Source organism: Cricetulus griseus, chromosome 7, assembly GCF_003668045.3.
Source record: "Cricetulus griseus strain 17A/GY chromosome 7, alternate assembly CriGri-PICRH-1.0, whole genome shotgun sequence".
Classification (NCBI taxonomy): Eukaryota; Metazoa; Chordata; class Mammalia; order Rodentia; family Cricetidae; genus Cricetulus; species Cricetulus griseus.
Window position 1 is genome coordinate 42,121,491 of NC_048600.1, and position 24,513 is coordinate 42,146,003.

The following is a 24,513-nucleotide window of genomic DNA, read 5'->3' on the forward strand; positions in this document are numbered from 1 at the left end:
GTATTGGGCTGCAGGACACCTGCCTTCTTGCTGATAGCATGTGACCTGTGGATTACGGACTACAGGAAGGCTCACCTACCGTTGGCTCAAGCAACGCAGGGAAAGTCAATTCCATTGTCCTCTTGTTCATTGTCTGTAGTACTTTGTAGCAGTTGAGGTGAAGGGCAGGGTTGCTCAGTGACCAGCGTTGTCACTGACTTGAGATGAAGTTTCTTCAGTGCCCATCAGTCTTGGAGGAAATGGGGTGGAGCCAGCAGCTGGCCTATCTCTCTGTTAGAAAAAGCTTTTTAACAAAACATTTTAAATGCCATATTCTCTAGATCTCTGAGCATTTGAGGGCTGTCTGTCTGTTTAGTATCTCAGCAGTCTAAAGTTTGCCTTTAGTTAGAGAAAAATCCCCTTTTGTAATAAAAGTTGTACCTTTGTAAACGGCTTACAGGATAGATGAGTGGTATAAATATTTTGTTAATTTGAAATAGACCTTTGTGATTTTAAACTTTCATCATTTAAAGATACATGAATTAAATTTAAGTTGTATAGACTTAGCTTATATTGTAAATATAGTTAAATTAGACCTTTATGACTTTAAATGTTTACCATCATTTAAAGATACATAGCAATTTAGAAATATGAGACTTAGAACAGTTTAAGTTGGATATAGAGTTAGATAATTATAAAGTTAAATTACAGGTACAGAGACAAGCAGGACGGGATAACAGTAAAAGGAAGAACCAGAATGCAATCTCTGATCCGTACATTGTAGCAAACAGGAGATTTAAAGGGACAGAGTAGACTTAAACAGAGGGCCCTGGAAGGACACAGTATTCTATAAGCAAGCCATGAACAACAGAGCCAGCGTAAGAAGAAATCACAGACGGAAAAAAAAAAGAAAAAAGAAAAAGAGAGAGAAAATACCATATTAGAAAGGGCTATCCCAGTCATAATCCAATCTAAAAAACATTGAAATACAATTATTTTGTTGTATATTATTAAAGAGCTGGACACCACATAATTAAAAGGAACTATTGCTGTGAAAACAAACAAACAAACCCACAAGTGAACCTAGTCTATTCACAATGTTGATAAACTTATCTAATTCCAAAATACCTCCACAACTTCAAAATGAGCCCCTTTGTGTAAAGCAGTCACTCTTTGTTACCCACTTTCCCCATCTCGGGTGGCCACCAATCTCAGTATGCAAACCAAAGCGGTGGGCGCTGGTGAGATGGATCAGTAGGTGAAGGTGCCTGCTACGAAGCCTTCCTGGGTTTGATCCCAGGACCTACATGGTGGGAGAAGAAAGTTAACTCCTGAAGTTGTTCTCTGACATCCACACAAGTACCAGGGCACACTTGAAAACAAATCCCAGCTCTCAGGAGGCAGGTGGGTGGATCCCTGAATTTAAGGCCAGCATAGTCTGTCTATAATTTTTAAGGCTGGCCAGGGCTACACAGTCACACACACACACACACACACACACACACACACACACACACACCAACAAAAAAAACCCAAACAAACAACAAAAAACAAAAAAGCCAGGCAGTGGGGGCACATGCCTTTAATCCCAGCACTCTGGAGGTAGAGGCAGGTGAATCTCTTGAGTTCGAGGCCAGCCTGGTCTACAAAATGTGTTCCAGGACAGCCAGGGTTACACAGAGAAACCCTGTCTCGAAAAACAAAACAAACACACAAAACAGTGTAATTGCATTAACTGAAACTCACACTTGTTGGTTGTGAGCTTTGTTTTTTGTTTTATGGAGTAGACACCATCAGAATAGGAGCTAGTACATCCTCAGTGTCCCCCCAGTCTGTGTTGTTGCCCTGGTTTATTTCTGTTATAGTTGTGCTTTTGCAAAATGTTAGAGACGTAGAGTATGTAGCCTTTTGAGTCTGGTGTCTTCAAGTAGCATTCTGCCTAATTTTCCTTAGGTATGAAGTAGTTGGCAGGACTAGCTCCATGCAACTCCTGATAGCGTCAACAGAGGGCGCTGCGGACCTAGGATGCCTGTTTCTAGCGTGACCGAGGCTCTGCCTCCTTCCGGTCTCCGCTCTAGCCCATAGGCCAGAGGCGGGGCTTGGGGCGGAGCCAAGGGAAATACCCCGTCTCTGGAAAAGCGTTGGCGCCTTCGAAGGTAGGCGGTCTCCCCAGTGGGCTGTGGAAGCCCTCGCGAGTCCGAGTTCCTGCCCCTTCCGGGTTTAGCCACGCCCTCAGCGCGCGCTCCCCGGTGGCTTTCCCGCCAGCCGCTCTTCTGGCCCCGCCCACAGGAGGCTTGTCCCGCATCCTCGGGGCCACTCTTAGTCGGTCCGAGGGTGATGCCGGGGGTTTCCTTCACGAGTGACTTTAAAATGTTCCAGAAGACGCCGTAAAACAGCCGAGGAATAGGAGACACAGGTTTTCATACTACACTTAATTATGTCTGGAACATTGTCACCTCAGGGTGTATGATGGGTACCAGAACTTAGGCTCGTTCATTGTTGAGTCCCACGCCCAGGCGCCGCTGTCGCCGCTCGGCAGTGCGGACCCGCGCCGCCGCGCTAAGTTTGCACGGTATTCCTGTGTGCAGGGACAACGGAGCGAGCGGGAGTGACTACATTTAACACATGTACTTTTCGGGGGTCGGGGGCGCCGGGGTTGAAAGGTTCAGGCATTATGCTGGCCTGCCCCTGTTACCTGGTGGAATCCACTCAGGCAATACCCTGGTAGTCTTGCCAGCTTAAAGCAAAACAGATTCCAGTAACAGGTATTTTAGGGTTTATCTATGTAAAGATAGGAAAGTCTAAGATGTATGAAGGTCTGAGAATGTAGTTACCAAGGCCTGAGGATATAAAGGCTTAAATGATGATAATGAGTTGAGACATTAAAAAAGAATAAAATATGTTCCTGATTTCTCTATTTCTCATGCTACTGTTCATAATAAAGTTCAACAATACCACTATAGGATAATAACTACAAGGTCAAGATTAAGATGCTTTTCATTGTCCAAAGAAAATCTATTTTTAAATGGTAATACTTTCAGCCAAGTTGCTTCTAACATAAATATGCTGCTAATGTGTCTAATACTTATGTTTCCACAAACTCTAAGGATTCTTGTAAGTTCCAGGGAGCCGAATCAGATCCAAACAGGTCAGATTCACTCCAGGTAATATTCAATCTTTCCCTGGTCCCAAATTCCCTTCACTCATCTTGGGACTCCTTGGGAACATCTCCCTCATCTTACAATCTTCCCCTCAAGTGACAGGACCTAAGAAAAAATTTTTTTTCTAAACTCAACCTTGTTTTCTGCTCTGTCAACATCTTGCCAGGTCTAAGAGGCGCCAGGAAGTTCCATACAGCCTAGACTGCAATGAAACAACCAGCTTCCCCAGGACGTGGCAGCACCCCAACCTTCTCGGGTCCCCCAAAGATGGTCAACGCCCCCACGTCAGCAGGAAGCAGTCTTAAGAATTCGACGCCCTTATTCCTTAACCTGCCATGTCTAAACACCCCACCTTTTTTTAATAATAAGTAGAGGTGGGAATGAAAGGTTCAGGCATTATGCTGGCCTGCCCCTGTTACCTGGTGGAATCCACTCAGGCAATACCCTGGTCAGCCCAAGGTTCCATGGGAAAGAAGTCTGTACGCAGGTGCAGAGGACCCCTTTAAAAGATAGGCCCCTGCCCTCTCTCTCTCTCTCTCCCCCTGTTCCTGCTCTCTGTCCCCTCTCTCTGTTTCCCCGCTCTGTCTCCCTATGGCGACAGGCCATGGCGGTCAGCCATTACCCTGTTACTCTTCTTAGTCTACCCATTCTGCCAGTCCTTATAATAAACTTATAGTCAATATGTCTGTCTCAATATTTCTCTTTTCTTCTTTTTAAACAAAAGAATAACATTTTAATGAAAGGTTCAGGCATTATGCTGGCCTGCCCCTGTTACCTGGTGGAATCCACTCAGGCAATACCCTGGTCAGCCCAAGGTTCCATGGGAAAGAAGTCTGCACGCAGGTGCAGAGGACCCCTTTAAAAGATAGGCCCCTGCCCTCTCTCTCTCTCTCTCTGTCCCTGCTCTCTTTCTCTCTCTGTCTGTCTCTCTCTGTGCTCCCCCCTCTCTCTGTTTACCCGCTCTGTCTCTCTATGGTGACCGGCCATGGCGGTCAGCCATTACCCTGTTCCTCTTCTTAGTCTCCCCATTCTACCGGGCCTTATAATAAACTTATAATCTTATGTCTGTCTCAATATTTCTCTTTTCTTCTTTTTAAACAAAAGAATAACAGGGGTGTTAGGTAAGCCCTACCCATGTCCGTGCCCACTTAGCCAACAACATCTGTTTTTACCTTTTAATTTTAGGTTTTATTTTATATATAATTAAAAACAAATTCTTTATTATGTCTAGTGTTCTGTATGCATGCGCACCTGAAGGCCACAAGAGGGCACCATATCCCATTATAGATGGTTGTGAGCCACCATGTGGTTGCTGGGAATTGAACTCAGGACTTCTGGAAGACCAGCCAGTGCTCTTAACTGTTGAGTGGTCTCTCCATAACTTCATTTTTATAGATACTGTCCTTTAAATATCCACAAGTAAGTGATAGTTCAGATTTGTCCTAACTGTGTGTAGTTGATGACCTCTTTGGTGGCTGTTTGAGATCAGGGCTGGTTATTCTTGGTCCCTAGTTCCCTCGTTGGCTCTATTTTGAGATTCTACTAGGAATAAGCTTTTTGAGAGATGTGTTCTTTCCACTCTAAGAATGTAGTTAAGAACCGTTACATTACATCTTACTGCCTTTATGATGATTCGCAAGAAAATACTTGTTGACTCAGTGGCAGGAATAATTTTATTTCTTCTTAGCATGCAGTTTATTCTTATTTTAAGGACATTGAATTGGGCATGGGGTTAAGTTATACACGTTAGGACTTAAATTTATAGTCTTTTTCTCCCCTCCTAGCCTTCCATTTTGTGTTTCCTCCTGTTTCTCCTCTGCTTGGTGCACTCTTGCTATATTTTATGAGTTATTGTCGATTTTTTTGTTTTCTTGTTTTTCAAGACAGGGTTTTCTATGAGTGACCCTGGCTGTCCTAGAACTCGCTCTGGAGACCAGGCTAGCCTCGAACTCACAGAGGTCCTCCTGCCTCTGCCTCCTGAGTGCTGGGATAAAAGGGGTGTGTCACCACTGCCTGTTGGCAACTACTTTAATGCTTTTCTGGTATAGTATGACACATGATAAATATGCGCCCCTTGTGCCATGGTTTGGGCTGCTCCAGAAGGTGTTTGAAGAATCTTCTAGTGGTAGAGGAGGGGTCCTTTCCATGACCTTAGTTTCTTTAGCAGTGACTGACTGGCCCCAGACCAGTATGTAGAGCACATGGAAATCTTCAAGCAGCCTCTTGGAACCAGTCATCTGGCCATGCTTTCTTAGCCTCAGAAGTTGGTCCTGGCTCCACCCTGTCCCCACCCAAGCTCATCCTACTGTCCCCCTTGAACCCATGTCTCTTTGCTTTCATCAGTACTGTTGAATGTGTACCATTTGTCTTTTTCATATGGAGTTCTGTTTATCTGTCTTGTCCTTTAATCCTAGGTAGAGGTGGGATCAGACCCCATTCTGCCTTGTCCCTTCTCTTTTGTTGCCCTGCTGAATTGCAGGTTTCTTCTGTTGATTGACAAGAACATGTGCTGACTGAGAGAAGAGGGTAGGACTGGGGGCTGCAGGCAAAACGGGCACTAAATCTGGCAACTGTGCAAAGGAATGAACTCCTCAAATTGGCTCTCCTTCCATCACACCCCTGGTATTGAAAAAGGAGCCAGGACTGACAGCTGCAACATTTCCTGAATTAGGTGCCCCAAATCAGGGATGACTCCAGGGTGCAGTCTATCTCAAGATTAAGCAGGCAACATCAAAGTGGTTGGAGATTGTGTGCTCTTCGAAGAACAGAGGTTGTCCTCAACAAGTATCTCCTGGTAACATCTGCCCTGCAGTGCTGAAGATAATGCTCTGAAAACTATGGCTGCATAGAGAATTGAGAAAAATGTACTGTTGTAAGAAAAGTAAATAACACAGGGCATGGCCCTATGCTTTTTCTGTAAGCTATTGAGATGACAGGTGGGAAGGAGAGTTATAGCACTGGTTGGTTCTAAGTCCTCACTGTATTCAACAGTGGAGCCATTTTTCTGTAACATTAAGCATCTCATCACAGTGGGTATTCAAATAGGCTGGATGAATATGTCAGATTTTTGTGGACGTAGTTCCCATATTGGGTGGGAATTTGAATTCTTCTAAGACTGATAACCTACAATTACCAAAAACAAAACAAAACAAACAACAACAACAACAAAACCAGGGTAGTCCTTTTAAGTAGGTGCTATTAGCCAGAAGTTGCAGCTCACATTTGTAACTCAGAACTCAGGAGACCCAGGCAGGAGTATCGCTAGAAGTTTGAGGCAACTTGGACTACATAGTAAGTTTTAGGCCCGTCTAAGATACAGTATGAAATAATCCCACCCCTCTTTTTTGACAGGGTCTCTATGTCTTCCTGGCTATTCTGGAGCTCACTATGTACACCAGGCTGGTCTTGAACTCACAGAGATCCACCTGCCTCTGCCTCATGAGTGCCAAGATTATAGGTGTGCACCACCACACCCAGTCAATGAGAGACTTATTAAAATAACAACAACAACAAAAAACAACCAAAAAACAAAATCCAGTTTGGATAAGATAGCTATTGGGTAAAAGTGTTACATCAAGCCTGATGACCTAAGTTGAGTCCTTAGGACTCATAGGGAAAGGAGAGAACTGACTCACCAAAGTTGTTTACTGACCTCCGCATCTCATACATATACATAACAAAACAATAAACTACTAAACTATGCCAAAGCTGGGCATGGTAGCTCACGCTTATAATCTCAGGATTTGGCTGTTGGAGACAGGAGGACCAGGAGTTAAAGGTTACACATAACAATATAGTTTGAGACTAGCCTGGATACTTGAGACCCTGTCTCACTCTCCTATCCTAACACCACCCCCCATGGAATGTGCAACAGATGCAAACTCAAATGCTGCCTAAGTTAAGGTCTGACAATTTCCTGGATCCTTGAGGAATGTTTGAGCCTGACAATCTACCAAGTCACATGCCCAAGACAGACTAACCTACAGACACTGTGCCAGGAACCATAAAATTCTAGCACTCATCTTGTTGGACTGTGACTTTTCACATTGTCTCCACACCCTACTTCTACCATCCATTGTTCTTCACATTAGGTATAAATTCTGTGTGCTGCATTCATGAACTGTGTTCTTTTCTTTTTTAAAGATTATTTTTTACATCTCCATTGCTGTTTTCCCTCCCTTCTCTCCTCCCAGTGCCCACCCCCCCTTTTCTCTGCCCCCACCCCCAATCCACTCCTTTTCTCTTCAGAAAATGGCAGGCCTCTCATGGAAATCAACAAAACATGGCATATCAAAGTGCAGTAAGTCTAGGCATCTCCCCTCGTATTAAGGCTGATCAAGGCAATCCAGTATGAGGAAAAGGGTTCTAAAAGCCGGCAAAAGAGTCAGAGGCAGCTTCTGCTCCCACTGTTAGGAGTCAGTTCTACAAGAAGACTAAGCTATACACTGTAACACATATGCAGAGTGTCTAGATCAGTCCCATGTCTGCGGGCCTCTATGAGTCCAGGCTAGTTGACTCTGTGGGTTTTCTTGTGGTGTTCTTGACCCCTTTGGTTCCTACAATCCTTCCTGTCCATCTTCTGCAGGATTCCTGAGTATTGCCTAGTGTTTGGCTGTGGATGACCTGTGTTCTTAATGGGTATGTGGGTTAGTGTTAAATGAAAGGAGCCAAAGAGGCATTATTACTTGTCTAATCTCAGTACCTGGGAACTGAAAGCAAGGAAATCTTGGTTTAAAGATCAGCCTAGGTAACAATGACAAGACTTTCTGTTACAAAGAAATAACAATGAAGCTTGGTGTGACACATGCTTGTAAAGCCAGCACTTGGGAAATGGAGGCAGTAGAGCAGGAGTTCAAGGCTAGTTTCAACTACATAGTTAGTATGAGGCCAGCCTAGACTACATGAGATCTCAAGTGTCTCAGCAATTCTGTGAGGTTGCTAACTCATTTAGCAAACAAGAAGACAGGTCCTGGGAGGCTACCCATCCTCTCCATTGTCTTATGTGCATCTCCAGTCCTTGTATAAGTATTTTCACCACTAGAGAAGTGGCAGTTCCATGATGGGACTACCTTAGGAGGAACAGCTGTTTGAAAGTGAAGAGGAGGAGGTGGGAGGGAGGTAGTGAGGAGACCCTTGTTGATGCAACTGAGACAATGTGTTGGCAAATTTCTCATTTCCTTAGTCCTCATTTTCCCAGAAGCCCAAGCTGTGGCTTGACCCCGTTGTCAGAACCAGCTTTTACTCAAGGCCATCACTTGCTGGATAAATTTCTTGTTACTCATTAGCCCAAAGTAGGATCACTGTACTCTGCACATTATCCTGAGAAAAAGATGTGAGTGATGTTGGATATGGTAGCCAATGAAGTGCTTTCCAGACCTGAGCTCAGGAAGATGGTTAGAGTTAGGGTTTCTGTATTCATCAGCTACCCATAATCATAAAACACCAGACACAGGTTACTTATGAAATCATATTAGTTTCTGTTGCTGTTGTAAAATCCCATGACCAAGGCAACTTATAGCAGGAAGGGTTTATTTCACTAAGGGTTCCAGGAAGGCGAGAAGAGTTCATCATGGTGGGAAGCATGTCAGAAAGCATCAGACATGGTGGCTGGGGCAGAAGAAAGAGAACTGAGACTGGCATATGGCTTTTAATCCTCCAGGCCTGCTGCCATTGACGATTCTTCATCAAGACAATACTCCTAAGCCTTCTCTAATAGTGCCGCCTACTGGGGACCAACTATTCAAATGCCAGAGACTATAAGAGACATCTCATGCAAACTACTTCAGAAGTGAATAAAGGCCTATTTTGACTCATGGTTCTGGAGGTTCAAGAGTGGGTGGTCCATAGGTTTGGGTTTCTGGTGAGGGTGGCATGTTGTGGTGGGAACATACTGGAGTGAGTGTTCATGCTGTGAAGTGTAACACGAAAAATAAAGACCCAGAGATAGATATTGAGGTTCAAGCTGAGGATCAGATAAGAAAACAGCCAATCACTAGTTCTTACCTCTACCTCAGACTGAAGGGGGTAATCCTGTCTCCATGAGCCCTCCACCAAACCTCAGACTGCTGCCTCTCCTCAACATGGCTGAGACTAAGTCTCAGAATGCAGCTAGAAAAAATAATAATGGGGACTCTGGCTTTTGAAAATGCTAATGCCCAATGCAAAAGCATAATTAGGTCTTTAAAAGCAAGGTCAGCACCTTTGGAAGATTGGAGCTGAGATACAATTGATATTGAAGCTCATGACCATGATGATGATAATACACAGATAGGAGAAGTGATTTCAAGATGTTTAAAGAAGAATCAAAATGTCAAATGTTTTAATTGTGGCAAACAAGTTCACTTTAAAAGGGATTGTAAACAGGGAGTTTCTAGAAACAATTCTTTCTATAAATATAATCCAAACAGAACACCTCTCCCTTCTGGATTATGCAGGAATTGTGGTAAAGGCAGGCATTGGACTAAGGAATATAGGTCAACTAAAGATTATCAAGACAATACTTTGCAATCTGGAAACTCTGTGAGGGGCCTCTTCCAGGCCCCTATGAAAAACCCTATTACAAATTCAATTCAGTCCTTTCCCGTCACCATGGAAACTACTTCCCAGAGCAACTAAAGAGCCTGATACCTATGGTAGGAAATCTTACTGCTCTGGATGATAGAAGAGCTATGCAAGAGAGAACAAAAAAGTCAGGAAAAATCACAAAGCTAGGATATTGGCAAACTTCTATAAATGAGCAGAGACTAAAATTAAAAGTACGAATAAATGATGTTATCAATGAAGATTTGGTAAACACAGGTGCAGTAGCTGTTGGAAATAATATGTAATAATTATAGCACAAGGATCTTGGCATCCAAATTGGCCTCTTCAGGAGGTAGATGTTCAACTTTTAGGGATTGGAACTTTATCTCAGGTAGAACACAGTGTGAGATGGCTCAAATGTATAGGGCCAGAAGGACAGAGAGGAAAATTAAAACTATATACTGCTAATATTAAAATGAATTTGTGGGGACATGATTTATTACAGCAATGGAATACTCAGATAAACATTCCCCCAATCTTAGAAACAAACCATAAATTAGCATATAGTCTAGAAAATTATAAGAAGGTATTTATAAAGAACAATCACCGACCATTCAGGTAGTATAGAACAGGACACAAAAGCTAATGATCTTCCAAAGGCACCAACAGCCCTATTTTAAAATGTCTGACAGACAAACCTGTATGGGTTGTGCAATGTTCTTTAACAACAGAGAAATTGCAGGCTTTAGAAGAGCTGGTACAGGAGCAACTAAATGGTCAGCATACAGAGGAATCAACCAGCCCTTGAAATTCTCTTGTATTTGTTATTAAAAAGAAATCAGAAAAATGGAGAATGGTAACAGATCTAAAAGCTGTTGGTAAGGTGATACAGCCAATGGGCTCTTTACACTCTGGAATTCCTTTGCCTTCTCTATTGCCTAAAGGATGGCCTCTCATAGTTATTGACTTAAAGTATTGTATCTTTAGTATACCATTACAAGAAAAGAACAGAGAAAAATTTGCATTCAAGTGCCTACTTATAATTCTCAGCCTGCTAAGAGATATCAATGGAAGGTTCTCCCACAGGGAATGTTGAATAAGCCCCACCTTGTGCCAATATTTTGTAGAGTAGCTGTTGGAAATAATATGGAAGCAATTTCCTCAATCTATGGTATACCATTACATGGAGGACATTTTTTTTATCTCATTCAAATATAGATTATTTAAAAGAATGTTTGAAGAAATAAAAATTGTTTTGCCTGGTTGGAGATTACAAATTGCATCTGAAAAAATACAAAGAAGAGATTCTGTTAATTATTTAGGGTTTAAAATAGGTTTACAAAAAATTAGACCCCAAAGGGTGCAAATTAAGAGAGATCTATTGCAGACTCCTAATGACTTTAAAAGTTTGCTAGGAGACATTTCCCATCTATGGCACATTATTGGGATGAAATCTGATCAACTGATTAATTTAATGGAGACATGGACTTAAATAGTCCCAAGAAATTAACAGCTGAAGCTGAAAGAGAATTTGATTTGGTGGAGGAGGAATTAAAGATATGTACACCACACCATTAATATCTATTTAGGTTTTCAGTGGGCAACTGTTTTAAGTTCAGAAAAGGCTGATTCAGTAATTACACATTTGTTAGAAGTTGTGGCCATCATGGGTATACCTACCCAAATAAAAACAGACAATGCTCCAACATGTCTCTAAGAAAATGAAAGAGGTTTTTTGTTTGTTTGTTTGTTTTTGTTTTTCCCCCAAGACAGGGTTTCTCGGTGGCTTTGGAGGCTATCCTGGAACTAGCTCTTATAGTCCAGGCTGGTCTCCAACTCACAGAGATCCACTTGCCTCTGCCTCCTGAGTGCTGGGATTAAAGGCATGTGCCACCACTGCCCAGCTTTATATTGACTTTTAACAGCTTTTCTTAAAGCATAAATCTTATTTACAAGATTAACATATATGTATTTTAAAGTTTTTGTCATGATATTAATGGTCATATAGAATACTAGCTACTTCAGAAAAGGGTTTCATTTACTTTCCTGTACGTGATAACAGGTTTGAGTCTCTACCAGTTTTCTTCAGTGACCATAACCATGCCTAACAGTGACCTTTGAAGTCTTCAAAAGGAGGATGAGGACCCACAATGACCTGGACTATGACAACACCATTAGGCTGAACAACTCCTATTAAAGATTGGCTTTGGATCACAGACACTTCTCAGAACAATTTTGAGGTGGCTATCGTAGATAATCCAGCATCACAGACATTGCTCAGAACAATTTCAAGGAGGCAACTTTACATACTACTCTAGTCAGGGCTTGAGACAAGCCCTGCACTTTCCCAATATGCAGAGACTAAACAAAAATGATACAGCTTGACAATTAACCTAAATTTTTCTTTTCAGAACCTCTTAAAGATGCCATTGCCCCAGACAGCAGGAAGTAACTTTAAGAACATGATGCCCACATTCCCAAGAGGTGGAGCAGGTGGTTTGTGGTCACTCATTGGGTTATGGATATTTGTCACTGTTAGGGAGATTGGTTACAAAATGTTGTTGGTTACGGTCAGGAAGAAAGCTGAACAAAAGGGATTAGAGTCAAGGTTTTTGTTTTGGAAAAAAGGAATACAGATATGATAGGATAAAAGGGTAGATTATTGTATCTACTCTGAGAATAAAAAAGGGAGGATACAGATATGATAAGATAAAAAGGTAGATTATTGAATCTACTTTTAAAAAGCAATTACTAACTTTAAATATTTTACATTGGATTGGACTTCTGTATATTGTATACAAATATCATATATTGATACAAAATTGAAATTAATTTTATTAAAACATATTGTACATATATTTCTAATCTTGTTCAAGGTATTGTACCTATACAGCTCATTTAACAATGTAATTCAAATTTCTAGTCCTTGAAGGTTATTATTACCAACTGTTTAAGATAATAAGGAAATGTAGGTTAGTAATTAGTCACATAACAATTGAACTTGTAGTCACATTAGGTATGTTTTCAAGGTCAAACAGATATATTTTAGAAAGACAGGTCATCTTCAAACACTTCAGAGACCTACAGAATATGGCACTTAAAATGTTTCAATAACATAGGTTCTTTTTTTTTTTATGACAATGAGGCATGTCTACTCCTGCACCAGTCTACATCAGAGAAGATGATGGGCATTAAAAAACTCCACATGGAGTTTACTTTCTTTGTGGCAAAAGTTAGTCTTTGGGCAAGAAAGTGCCCTTGCCTTGACTGCTGACAGTCTGCTGTCCAAATTGGACAAGCGAGATACCCAAAAGAGTGAAATCCCTTCAGTATTGCCTTTTGAAATATGGCCATTACCATAGATCTGTGTAGCCCCTCAAATCTGTTGGTTTTGCTGAGACTTTTGTATCCTTCCATACTCATTTCCCTCTTTCCCTCTTTTTGTTTGCTTGATTTTTTCATTTTATTTTGTTTTTTGAGATAGGGTCTTACCATGTAATAACTCTGGCTGGCTTAGAACTCGGCTCTGTAGGCCAGGCTTGCCTTAAACTCACTTGCCTCAAGCACACTTAAAGGAGTGTGCAATCATGCCTAGGTTCTTTTTTTAAAAGATTAATTTAAAAAATGATGATGATGATGATAACGTTTTTTTTTTTTTTCTAGACAGTGTTTCCCTATGCAGCCCTAGCTGTCCTGAAACTCACAATGTAGACAAGGCTGGCCTCAAACTCAGAGATCCATCAGCTTCTGCCTTCTGAGTGATGGGATTAAAGGTGTGTGCCACCATGCCTGACTCATTTTTTAAATTTTGATTATATGTCTCTGTGTGGGAATGCACTTATGTGCCACAGAAGGTCAGAAGTGTTAGATCACCTGGAGCTGGAATTACAGGAGTTGTGAGTCATTTGATATAGCTGCTAGGAACTGAATTCAAGTCTTCTGCAAGAGTAGAACATACTCTTGATCACTGAGCCCTAAAATTATTTTTTGCTTTATATATTATTATTCTGTGTCTGATGTGTCAGTGTGGGTTCCATGATGTGCCTGTGGAGGTCAGAGGACAACTTTGGGAGTCTGTTCCCTCCTTCCACTGTGGATTCTGGGCATTGAATTCAGGTTTTCGGGTTTTCTTGGCAGGTACCTGCTGAGCCTTTTCACTGGCCCCCTCAGACCTTTAACCCCAAAGTGAGGCAGCCTAAGCCAAGAAGCCCCAGATGTGTAATCACTGATTCAGACTTTGTATTTTGTTAAGTAACTTACCAAACGATTTCTAGCAAATCACAGCCTCAAACTAGTTCACAGATTGTTTTCACAGATAAATTCTTTTGGGGACACATCCACTTATTTTTGTTATCTATGGCTGCTTTTGAAAAAGTTAAACTTTTTGTCCTTTAACCCTTTATGGAAGAGGCATCTGATCCCAGTTCCAGGGCATTGGAAGTGTTCTTTTTGTTGATTTTTACATTTTTATTTTGTTAATGTGTATATATGTGTGGGCATGTCAGTGCTATGGAGGTCATGTGGAGGTGAGGCAGAGAGCTTGCAGCAGTTGGTTCTCTCCTTCCACCATGTGGGTTCTAAGGTTGTCGGGCGTGGTGGCATCTCACTAGCTCTCATATTATGTTCTTTCTTGTTTTGTTTTTTGAGACAGGGTTTCTCTGTATTTCTCTGGCTGTCCTGGAACTCCATCTGTAGACCACCAGGCTGGCTTCTGCCACCTAAGTGCTGGGATTAAAGGTGTGTTCCACTACCACCCAGCTCCTACACGTCTTGTTCTTAAGCATACTTCTCCCTTTTCATCTCTGGAATGTCAGCCTGAGACTGTCAGGAGCAGGTGTACATGGGGATTGGCAGCTTGTGGAAATGGGGCCGAAACTACCATGGTCAAGGGTTCTTCAAGGCTGAGCAGGGGTCTGGAGGTTCTGAGTTTGAGACGGTGGCAGTGGTGGGTGATGTGACATGTTATCCGTTACATTTCTTATGCCAACATGAGGTCTAGTTGAGAATTTGAGATTTAAGAGTTTATTTTCTGTTGAGTTTGACATTTTAGTCTTTTGTTTTCCAAACAGGGCACCCCCTTTCCTCTTTAAAATATGGTGGAAGCATACACAATAGACATTTGCTATTTTGATTTTTTAGAAGATTGTTTTATGATTTTGATTTTTTACAAAAATTCTTAATTTATTTGTGTGTTGGGGTGTGCATGTGGCAGTCAGAGAACAACTTACAGATGTCAGTTTTGTCCTACTACCATATGGGTTTGGGGGCTCAAATTCAGTTCCAAGTATCCCTACCCAATGAACCATCTAGTCTGCTTTGCCTGATTTTTGAAACAGGGTCTTTGAGCTCAGCCTGTCCTGGAACTCACTATATGACTGAGGATGACCTTGAACTCTTATTCTCCTGCTCTATACTCCTATGTGATAGGATTAAGGTATGTGCCATCACATCTGGTTTAATTTTTAGTAATACACAGTTCGGTGGCAGCAAGTGTTTTCAAAGTGTATGAGTACATTTTTTCCCCAGTATTGACTGAATTCTGGGTTTCACAAATGCTAGACAACTGCTTAACACTGAACTATACTCTCAGTCCTTTGTATACATCTACTTAATTCTCATCTATAAATTTGACTGTTGAAGGTTCCTCGTATAAATTGAATCATATATGTCTGGTAGGGGTTGTCTATTGTCTCACACCCATGTATATCCCAACCCCTAGCACCTTAGCATATGATTATATTTGATGATAGGGCTGATTAAGAAGTAGAGAAGGTAAAATGAGGTCATTGGAATGGGCCCTAATCCAATCTAACTGGCATCTTCATAAGAAGAGATTAGGCACAGACACACACAGGGAAGACCAAGTGAGGACACGGGGAGAAAGTGCAGTTTGCAAGCCAAGGACAAAACCCCCACAAGAAACCAATCCTGCTGATACTTCAGTTAAAGCCTGCCAGCCTCCAGAATTATGAGACAATAAATTTCTGTGGTTCATGATTTTCTTTTATAGAAGCCCTAGCAAAATAATACACTATCCTTATTTTACTCAGTATAACATTTACTTAAAGGTTGACACATGTTGAAGCATGTGCTGTAGTCTCATTTCTTTGTGTGGTTAGGTAATATTTCATTGTATGCAAAATTACATTTTGCTTATCCGTTCATTTGCTGAGAGATACCTGGATTGTTTCCAGCTTTGGCTATTGTGAACCATGTTGCTTTGAACATGGTGTGTAATTATCTGTTTGATACTCCAAACAATATCTTGATCTTCTCACTTAGATATCAATTCTTGGGACTTTCATTGACGCTTGCATCTTTGCTGTATTCCCCATATCCCTCAACTCCTTTTTGATGACGATGTAATCTTTTTTTTTTTTTTTTCCTGCTGGTGTGCACTTTGATTGATGGAAGAAGTCACAGGTGTAAGACAGCTGGGGTCAAAGTCATACAACACTGTTCTTAATTGTATACTACTGAACCAGTTGCTTGACTTCCCTGACCCTTGAACTTGTGTGATGGTAAGTGAAGAATCCTTCTGCCTTCGTCTTTTTTTTTTTTTTTTGGTTTTTCAAGACAGGGTTTCTCTGTCTTTGGCGCCTATCCTGGCACTCGCTCTGGAGACCACACTGGCCTCGAACTCACAGTGATCCTCCTGCCTCTACCTCCCGAGTGCTGGAATTAAAAACATGAGCCACCAATGACCAGCTCATTTTAGACTTAAAAGCCATTTTATAGTAAAGACAAACTAGGTTTCTTCCTGTTTATGATTAAACCTCTTTTTCTCAAGGATTGGGTTATGACCCACCTGTAACCTTAACTACAAATGGTTCTGTACTGCCTGTCCCAGGAATGACAATCATGTCTTTGTTTCAAAAAGTTGTTTATAACCATCTTGCAAACCTACCTTAGTTATGCTCACCTTGCAACCATGTCTTTGTTTCAGGAGGTTGTTAGGACTAACTTATTTGTCCTGCTCCTATAACTTGGCCTATTTCCCCCACCAAATCCCCCATTTGGAAACCCCTCTACCCTTGAGCTATAAAGCCTTGTCTTCCTTACATCCAGTATTGATCTCTTGAGCCCCACCTGAGGGGGAAGTCTGTGTACATGAATAAAAAAGCTTGCTTTAATCAATTGCTTGCTTTAATTTGGCTCTGATGATTTGGGTCAGTAGTCTTTCTCTTCCTGTCTTTGGGATTAACAATAAGGATGTGCCTGCTTCATACTAAATGCAAGACACTTAGCACAGAGAAGGCATTTTTCTTTACTGTGACCAACTGTCCTCTCTTCTCCTGCAGTGATCTATGTACATGATGTGAGACTTGTTTTAGAAAGAGAGCACGGAGGCTGGGGAGATGGCTTAGTGATTAGGAATGCTTGCTGCTTTTCCAGAGGCCCTGAATTTGGCTCCTAGCACCTGCCCTGGACTTGGTTCACAACCTCCTGTAATTCCAACTCTGGGGGATCTAATGCTGTCTTCTGGGTTCTTGGTAACCCATGTGTTGCATACATGCACATGCAGCATATACAAACATGCATACATACATATGAATACACACACAAACACACACGCACACCTAAGTTAAAGAAAAGTAAGTGTTAGCCTACAATTTGCAGATGAAGAATAGATATCATGGTCTTGAGTCTGAAGCCAGTGGTAAGTCATAATTCTTTCTCAGGCCATTAGCTGACTCGAATGAGGCATGTTCACATTTAAGAAGGAGATTCTTTTCATCACAGTCCCTCTGTTTTTTTTTTTTAATACTTTATTTAACTTTATTTTATGTGCGTTGGTGTAAGGATACCAGATCCCCTGGAACTGGAGTTACAGACAGTTGTGAGCTACCATGTGGGTGCTGGGAGTAGAACCCGGGTCCTCAGGAAGAACAGCCACTGCTCTTAACCACTGAGCCATCTCTCCAGCCCCAGTCCCTCTGTTTTTAAAATCAGTAATAGGGATTAAGCCAAGGTCTTTCAGCATGCTAAGCCAATACTCTACCACTCTCCCAAACCAAGATCTTTACTTCAAATGTTAAAAATACCTTCCTAGTAACAGATTAGTGTGAGACCAAGCAACTGGCACCATGGTCTGGCCAAGTAGAAACAAAATCCACCACCACAGCTAGTAACTTGGTTAGTTTCCTTTAAGTTGAGTTATAGATTCATTATAATTCCCATTAAAATTCAAGATATTTTAAAAAAATAGTGGATTCGAGCTGGGCATTGGTGGTACAAGCCTTTAATCCCAGCACTTAGGAGGCAGAGGCAGGCAGATCTCTGTGAGTTCGAGGCCAGCCTGGTCTGCAGAGTGAGTGCCAGGATAGGCTCCAAAGCTACACAGAGAAACCCTGTCTCGGAAAAAAAAATAGTGGACTTACCTGAAATGCACAATATGTTTGTGCAGATGAACTAGCTTCATTTAGAATTGTGCAGTTAATTATTGACAATGTTGAAAAGGTGAAGTTCTCATAGCCTTCTGACTCTAAAAGGTGGGCTCCACTTGCTATGGTGTATTAGCTTAGTATTCCATTCCAGGGGTAGCTTTATATCCTACAGTACAAGACATACTAAATACCAATTTGTAGTCAGTCACAAGTGAGCATTTAATGTATTTTGAACATACTAAATTTCTCGTCCCATGGTATTTTAAGAGAGCTGTGTTTTGTTTGTTTTTCAGGGCTTTTTTGTTGTTGTTGTTTTTGTTTTTGGAGACAAGGTTTTTCTTTGTAGCCCTAGCTGTCCTCAAATTTGCTTTGTAGACCATGCTGGCCTCAAACTCAGAGAGATCCGCCTGCCTCTGTCTCCTGAGTGCTGGGATTAAAGGGATACACCCACCACCCAGTCTGAGAATTCTTTCTCTCTCTCTTTCTTTCCTTCTTTCTTTCTTTCTTTCTTTTTTGTTTTGTTTCTGTTTTTCAAGACAAGGTTTCTCTGTGTTAACAGTCCTGGCTGTCCTGGAACTCCCTTTGTAGACCAGGCTGGCCTTGAACTCACTGAGATCCACCTGCCTCTGCCTCCCCAGTGCTGGGATTAAGAGCATACACCATCACCACCCACGTTACTTCTGTTTCTTGAAAGGCATTTAAGTTTAGGAAAGAATATTTACAAGCATATATCTGATTTGTATCCAGCATATATGGATACTGAGCAAAAGATCTCATAATAAGTGAACAAAAAATTTGAAGAAGTCTTTCATAAAAAAATACCAAGGAAATAAGTAGTAAATAAGTGAAAACAATATTATTAGTTATTAGGGAAATATAAATTAAAACTGCAATGAGGTGAGATGGCCCAAGCCTGTTGACCTGAGTGCAATTCCCAGGATCCAGGTGGTAGAGAAAACTGTCTTCTGAGCTCTGTGTACACCATGGCATATGTACATGCATGCACGCATGCATGCACGCGCACACACACACACACACACACACACACACACACACACACACAGACACCAAGTGCTCACACATGCACACACTAAAAATAATTGTTTAAAAATGAAACCCTGCAGTGAGCTACACCTGTAATCTAAAGAATGACTAAAGGTCATTCTAAGGCATGGCTCAGTGATGGAGTTCCTGGCTAGCATATGGAAGGCTTTGAGTTCCATTTCCAGGACCATTTATACCAACCAATCAAGCGTTAGGCTGGGAAAGGACTGAAATTCTAGTGCACTTTTGGGAGCATAAAATAGTAAAAAACCAGCTGGGCAGTAGTGGCGTACACCTTTAATCCCAGTGCTTGGGAGGCAGAGGCAGGCAGATCTCTGTGAGTTCGAGACCAACCTGGTCTACAAGAGCTAGTTCCAGGACAGCCTCCAAAGCCACAGAGAAACCCTGTCTTGAAAAACCAAAACCAAAACCAAACCAAACAAAAATAGTAAATAACCTTGGAAAAAAGTTTAAACATATATCATATGACCTAACTAGTTTACTCCTAGGCAGTTACCCAAGAGAAAGCTTCTATCTGTATAGTGGTATGCATACAAATATTCATAACAACTTTATTTTTAATAGTCTAATTTTGGAAACAACCCACATGTCTATCAGCAGGGGAGTAATAACCAACTGTGGTTTGTTCATACAATGGGAAATTTACTCATTGATAAAATTGAATGAGCTATTGATACAATGTGAATAAATCCCAAAATAATTGTGCTAAGTGAAAGAAACATATAAAACATTGACTTCATTTACAGTCACAGTCGTGAAATGCAAACTAACTTGTATTTACAGCAAGGAGATTAAAGGTTGCCAGACTGAGAGGAGAAATCTGTTCATTATCTTAATTGTGCTGGTATATATGACATTGCAGACATAGGTCAAATTTTATCAGTTTGTACCCTTCAAATATGTATAGTGAGCCAGGCGTTGGTGGTACATGGCTTTAATCCCAGTACTTGGGCGGCAGAGGCAGGTGAATCTCTGTGAGTTCCAGGCCAGCCTGGTCTACAGAGGGAATTCTAGGACAGCCTCCAAAGCCACAGAGAAACCCTGTCTCGAAAAAAACAACAAAAAAATATGTATAGTGTACTAGGTGTGGTGATGCACACCTATGATCCCAGCACTTGGGAGGCAGAGACAGGCAGATCTTTGAGTTGAAGCCAGCCTGGTCTACAAAGCTTATTAAAAGTGTAAAGCACAAGGGCTAGGGATATAGCTCTTTGGTAGAGTATTCTGGCATGGTCTAAGCCCTGTGTTCAATTTCCAGTACAATGAATACAAACTTTGAGTCATGTAAAGTCCCTAGCACATAACAGATGCCTAGTTTACTTTTAGTTCATTTATTCCACGGCCAGTTACTACCTCCTTCTTTCCCGGTGACACTGTTCCCCTAGCCACACAAGCCAGCATTTTCTGTCTCTTAGCTTCCTACAACTGGCTTTCAGGGCTACCACAAACCCAGAGGAAGACTGCAATCAAATAGCCCTTTGCAGAGGTGACTGAACATTCTGGAGCCCCTACCCACTGGAAATGGATCTGTCTCTCTACCTCCAACTGACATCACATCCCTCAGGCACTTCTCTGAGTCCCCTTTTTCCCTCTACTCAGCATTCTCTGTGCAGAGGCCCTGGAAGGATAGGCTTGTAGCCATGGACCTCAAAGGTCAGATGCTGAGTGTTTTCCTATTTGCTAGATTGCAGATCAGTGACTACAAATAGGATTGGTTTCGATTCGGCTGATAGTTCCTTCATTTGGAGGAATTTCCAGGCCTTGGACCTGTCTGAGACTTTAGGTCAAGGCAGCAAATATTCTAGGAAGACTCAAGTTCTTAACTCCTGGCGCTCAGCCCAAGGGCCATCTCACTTTATCCCCTTAGCCCCTACCCGGAACCAAACGATGCAGGACTTGTGGGGGAGAGGCCAGTATTGGGCTCTGGCTTCTGGTGCTTGAGGCTAGGGCAACACCTGCAGTAGCCCTGGGGGGTCTGGGCTTCTTCCTCATCTTGTTTGCCCAGTTGCCCTAGTGACTGTGTGACCCTTCTCCCCGCCCTCCACTGCCCGCTGTAGCCGCCTGCACCCACCATATAAATAGAGACGAGGAGCAGCTGGGCTCTCTTGGCAGTCACCATGAGGGCGCTGCTCCTGCTCTGCTGCTGCCTGGCCTCGCTGCTGCTTTCAGGACAAGCAGGTATGCCCCCTGCACAAATGGCTCCTGCGGGGACCCTGATGTCCCCAAGTTTTTATTGGCATAAGGGGCTGGGCTGATGGCAGAACTTTGCTTCTTACTGGTATCACTGTCCTTCTCACACGGGCCTGGGACACAGAGGATGAGGTGCTAGAGAGAACTGGGGGCCTGTTAGGGGTTCTAAGAAAAAAGGAGAACAGATGGCTCTGAGGTATGGGCCAGGTTGAGAGAAAGGAGTCTGGCTGGAACATGCTGGAAAGATGACCCTCAAAGTCAAGCCTAGAGGGATCTTTGAGATGAACAAAGATAACAAACTTACACCTGGACTTACCCTCTTGGTGGGAGACAGGACTCTGTTCTCGCTAGTGGCTTAAGTTTGCATGTCCATGTACAGAGTGGGACACTGTAGGCAAAGCTGGGAATCATTTTATGAACAGTGGGACAGAATTGGGGTCAGGATAGGGTAGAATTGAACATAAAGTTGAGAATTGGTGATTGTGTTGGAAGCAATTTGACAGAATGCAGAGAGGAATGGAAGAAACCTCTTCAAGGGGCAGGGTCTTTCATCAAGAAGGGGGCTCTGCTCTACACTGTGGCTTTCCTTTGACATCTCAGCACTTTGTGTGACAGAGGTGGTGGCTTGGGTTGCAGCATGGGGGTTATTTATAGGCTGTGGAGGGGACACCCGATCATTTTGCCACCTCTCTTGTTCTTAAGAATCCCAAGGCTGGCTTCCCCTTGGAGATTTTTCTGGGAGAGGTGCTCTAAGATTCCCCCTAAGGATCTAGGGCACCCCGGTTTGTCTCCTGTACTAGCACTTAGTCTTTGCACATGAGATCGTGAGGTTTGCTGGTCTGGTCTCAGATCTTTAAGTTTCTGTCTCATGAGGCTGGAGCTACAGGATACAGTCCTAGTGAGAGAACAAGCATTAGGAGGAACAAAAGCCATTCTTTGGGGGTGCAAGAGATAAGGCTGGGGGCCTCAGGCCATTGAGCTTGCTGCTGGGCCCTGCCCTTGTCTGCCCTTGAGTTAATTTGGTCTGTGGGGCTGTGTGGTGGCTGGAGTGGTGAGTGTTCCAAGCGGCTGTCAGGTGGCTAAGTATGGAAACAGCCCTGTAATTGGATCCTGAGCCCAAAGCCACTGCCACCCTCTCCCCTTCCCCGCCCCTCCTCTGCTGGGTCCATCCCCAGCTGCCACCTTGAAGCTTCCACACAGCAGAGTCCCAGGAATTTCTGTCCTTTTAGGGGCATCTTTTATTTTCTCTTCATATAGTGGGAACTGGATATCCAGAATATTCTAAAAGCTCTGCCCAGAGCCCTTGCTGTGGGGAAAAGAGGCATGTGCTTTGTGTGAAGGTTTCTCCAGGCAGTTACTTTCCTGTACCTAGCTGTGTGAACCTGTCCATTAGTGTGTAGATGTCCTGCCTGCTCCTTCCAGCTCAGTGACCATTGCTCTGCCCACATATAGATTGTACACTGTAAGGTGGCTGCTGCTTGAACGTAGTGGGAGGTTACAAGACACCAGATGTTCCCCTACCCCCTTATAACAGCAATCTTTCATAGTGATTGATTTCTCCCCAGAATTTGCCATCCTGGTCAGACCCTGTCTTTGTACCTGAACTCCTCTCCCCACTCTTCGTCCTGGCATTTACCTCCCATTTTGCTCTGCCCTGAGGCTGGAAGAAGCAGATGTCTTCTCTAGCCCTATCACCATTTCCAAGGATAGGAACCCTGGAACACCAAATGTTTTACCCCCCCCCCCCATTGCTCCCATGTTTTCTCTAGACTGGGTGGTTGACTCCAAAGCCCCGTTGTTGACTCTTCTCCCTATTAGGAGACCCAGCACCCCTGTTTCTCTAGCCATTGGTCACAAGTACCTCCACCAGGACTTGGAGCAGCCATGGGCTCCTGTCATCAGATACCTCAGGCTCACCCTTGTTCTGCTGCCCCAAGTTCTTTATAATCACCTGAGTCTCATCAAGAACCCTAGAGATGGTTTAATCAGTGTTTTCTTTGGATAGTGAAGGAGAGGAAAACCCAGAGAAGTGAAGGGACCTTTTCAGTCAGTGACAGGGGCATGTGTGTCAGGGCTTTAGCTCTCCACTGGGGAATTCTGTTCCCGCCCTGCCTGCTCTCCTCTGTTGGCCCTATGGGTGGACGTGAGAAGGGGCAGGGGATGAGGCCACCAGGAAGTTCCAGACAATGTTTCGTTGGATCCTTTGACTCCCTAGAGGGTTGGGTAAGGAGGTGATGCTAAGAAAGCATTTGTTAGGGATGGAGCCATTGGAGCAATTGCTAAAGGCTGATTCCTGTTCCTTATTAGGGATCTAGGGTTTTTGTGTCCTTTTATTCCCCATTCCCATATCCATCTCAGCCCTGGTTTGCAGATTTTTGATTCTTCTCTGGCCCCCTCTGCCATCCTAATGGTAAGGGGTTGGTGCATGCTGGGAGTTCCTGTCTATAGACCTAGGGCAATGTGTCCATGTCACTCCTTGAGGCTGTCACTCCTATAAGGTTGGTATATCCAGAAGGAAATTTCCTTCCTTCCTTCTCTTCCTTCCTACCCCTCCCTCCCTCCCTTCTTCCCCTTTCCTTCCTTTCTTTTTGGTTTTTCAAGACAGGGTTTCTCTGTGTAGCTTTAGAGTCTGTCCTGTAACTCATTCTGTAGACCAGGGTGGCCTTGAACTCACAGAGATCCACCTGCCTCTGCCTCCTGAGTGCTGGGATTAAAGGTGTGAGCCACCAATGCCAGGCTAGGAAATTTCCTTTCTGTGTCTTTCACAGGGAAGTTCAGCTGCTACTGTCTTCTGTTGGGAGGCTTTAAGAGGAGTGAATTCAGGGTTCTTGGAGAGAAAGTTGACCTCAGAAGTCTTTCTAGCTCCCAGAGCGATCTTAGTTTGTGAAAACTGGGCAAGCCCAAGTGCATCTTGTCTTCCCATTTTCCATATGGAGTCTGTGAAATGCTATGCCAGGATATGCTTATGGATTCATCCCTTTGAAACAGTGACACCTTTCCTAGTGTCATGGGGAGCCACAGTTTGAAAAATTCTGGTTTAGTCCCATATATGAGACAGCTAGTTTATGGTGGGCCAGAACTGTGCTTTTTCCCACTTATCTCCTGAGGGAGGTGAAGAGAAGGCCATTGGCAACCAGCTTGTCATTTGGTGCCTGCTTGTGAGTGTAGGCTTGTGGCTGCTCTTGGCCACCACTAAGTCCGAGTATCGG

General features: G+C 42.9%; 1 protein-coding gene across 1 annotated transcript in view; it reads left to right on the forward strand.

Annotated features, from left to right (window-relative positions):
• Positions 1-2,090: 2,090 nt before the first annotated feature.
• Positions 2,091-24,513, forward strand: part of Srl (sarcalumenin) — a 63,490-nt gene continuing 41,067 nt past the window's right edge. The window contains exon 1 of the mRNA XM_035448071.1: positions 2,091-2,135. The gene's annotated coding sequence lies outside the window, so the exon portion shown is untranslated. The remainder of the gene's footprint in view (positions 2,136-24,513) is intronic.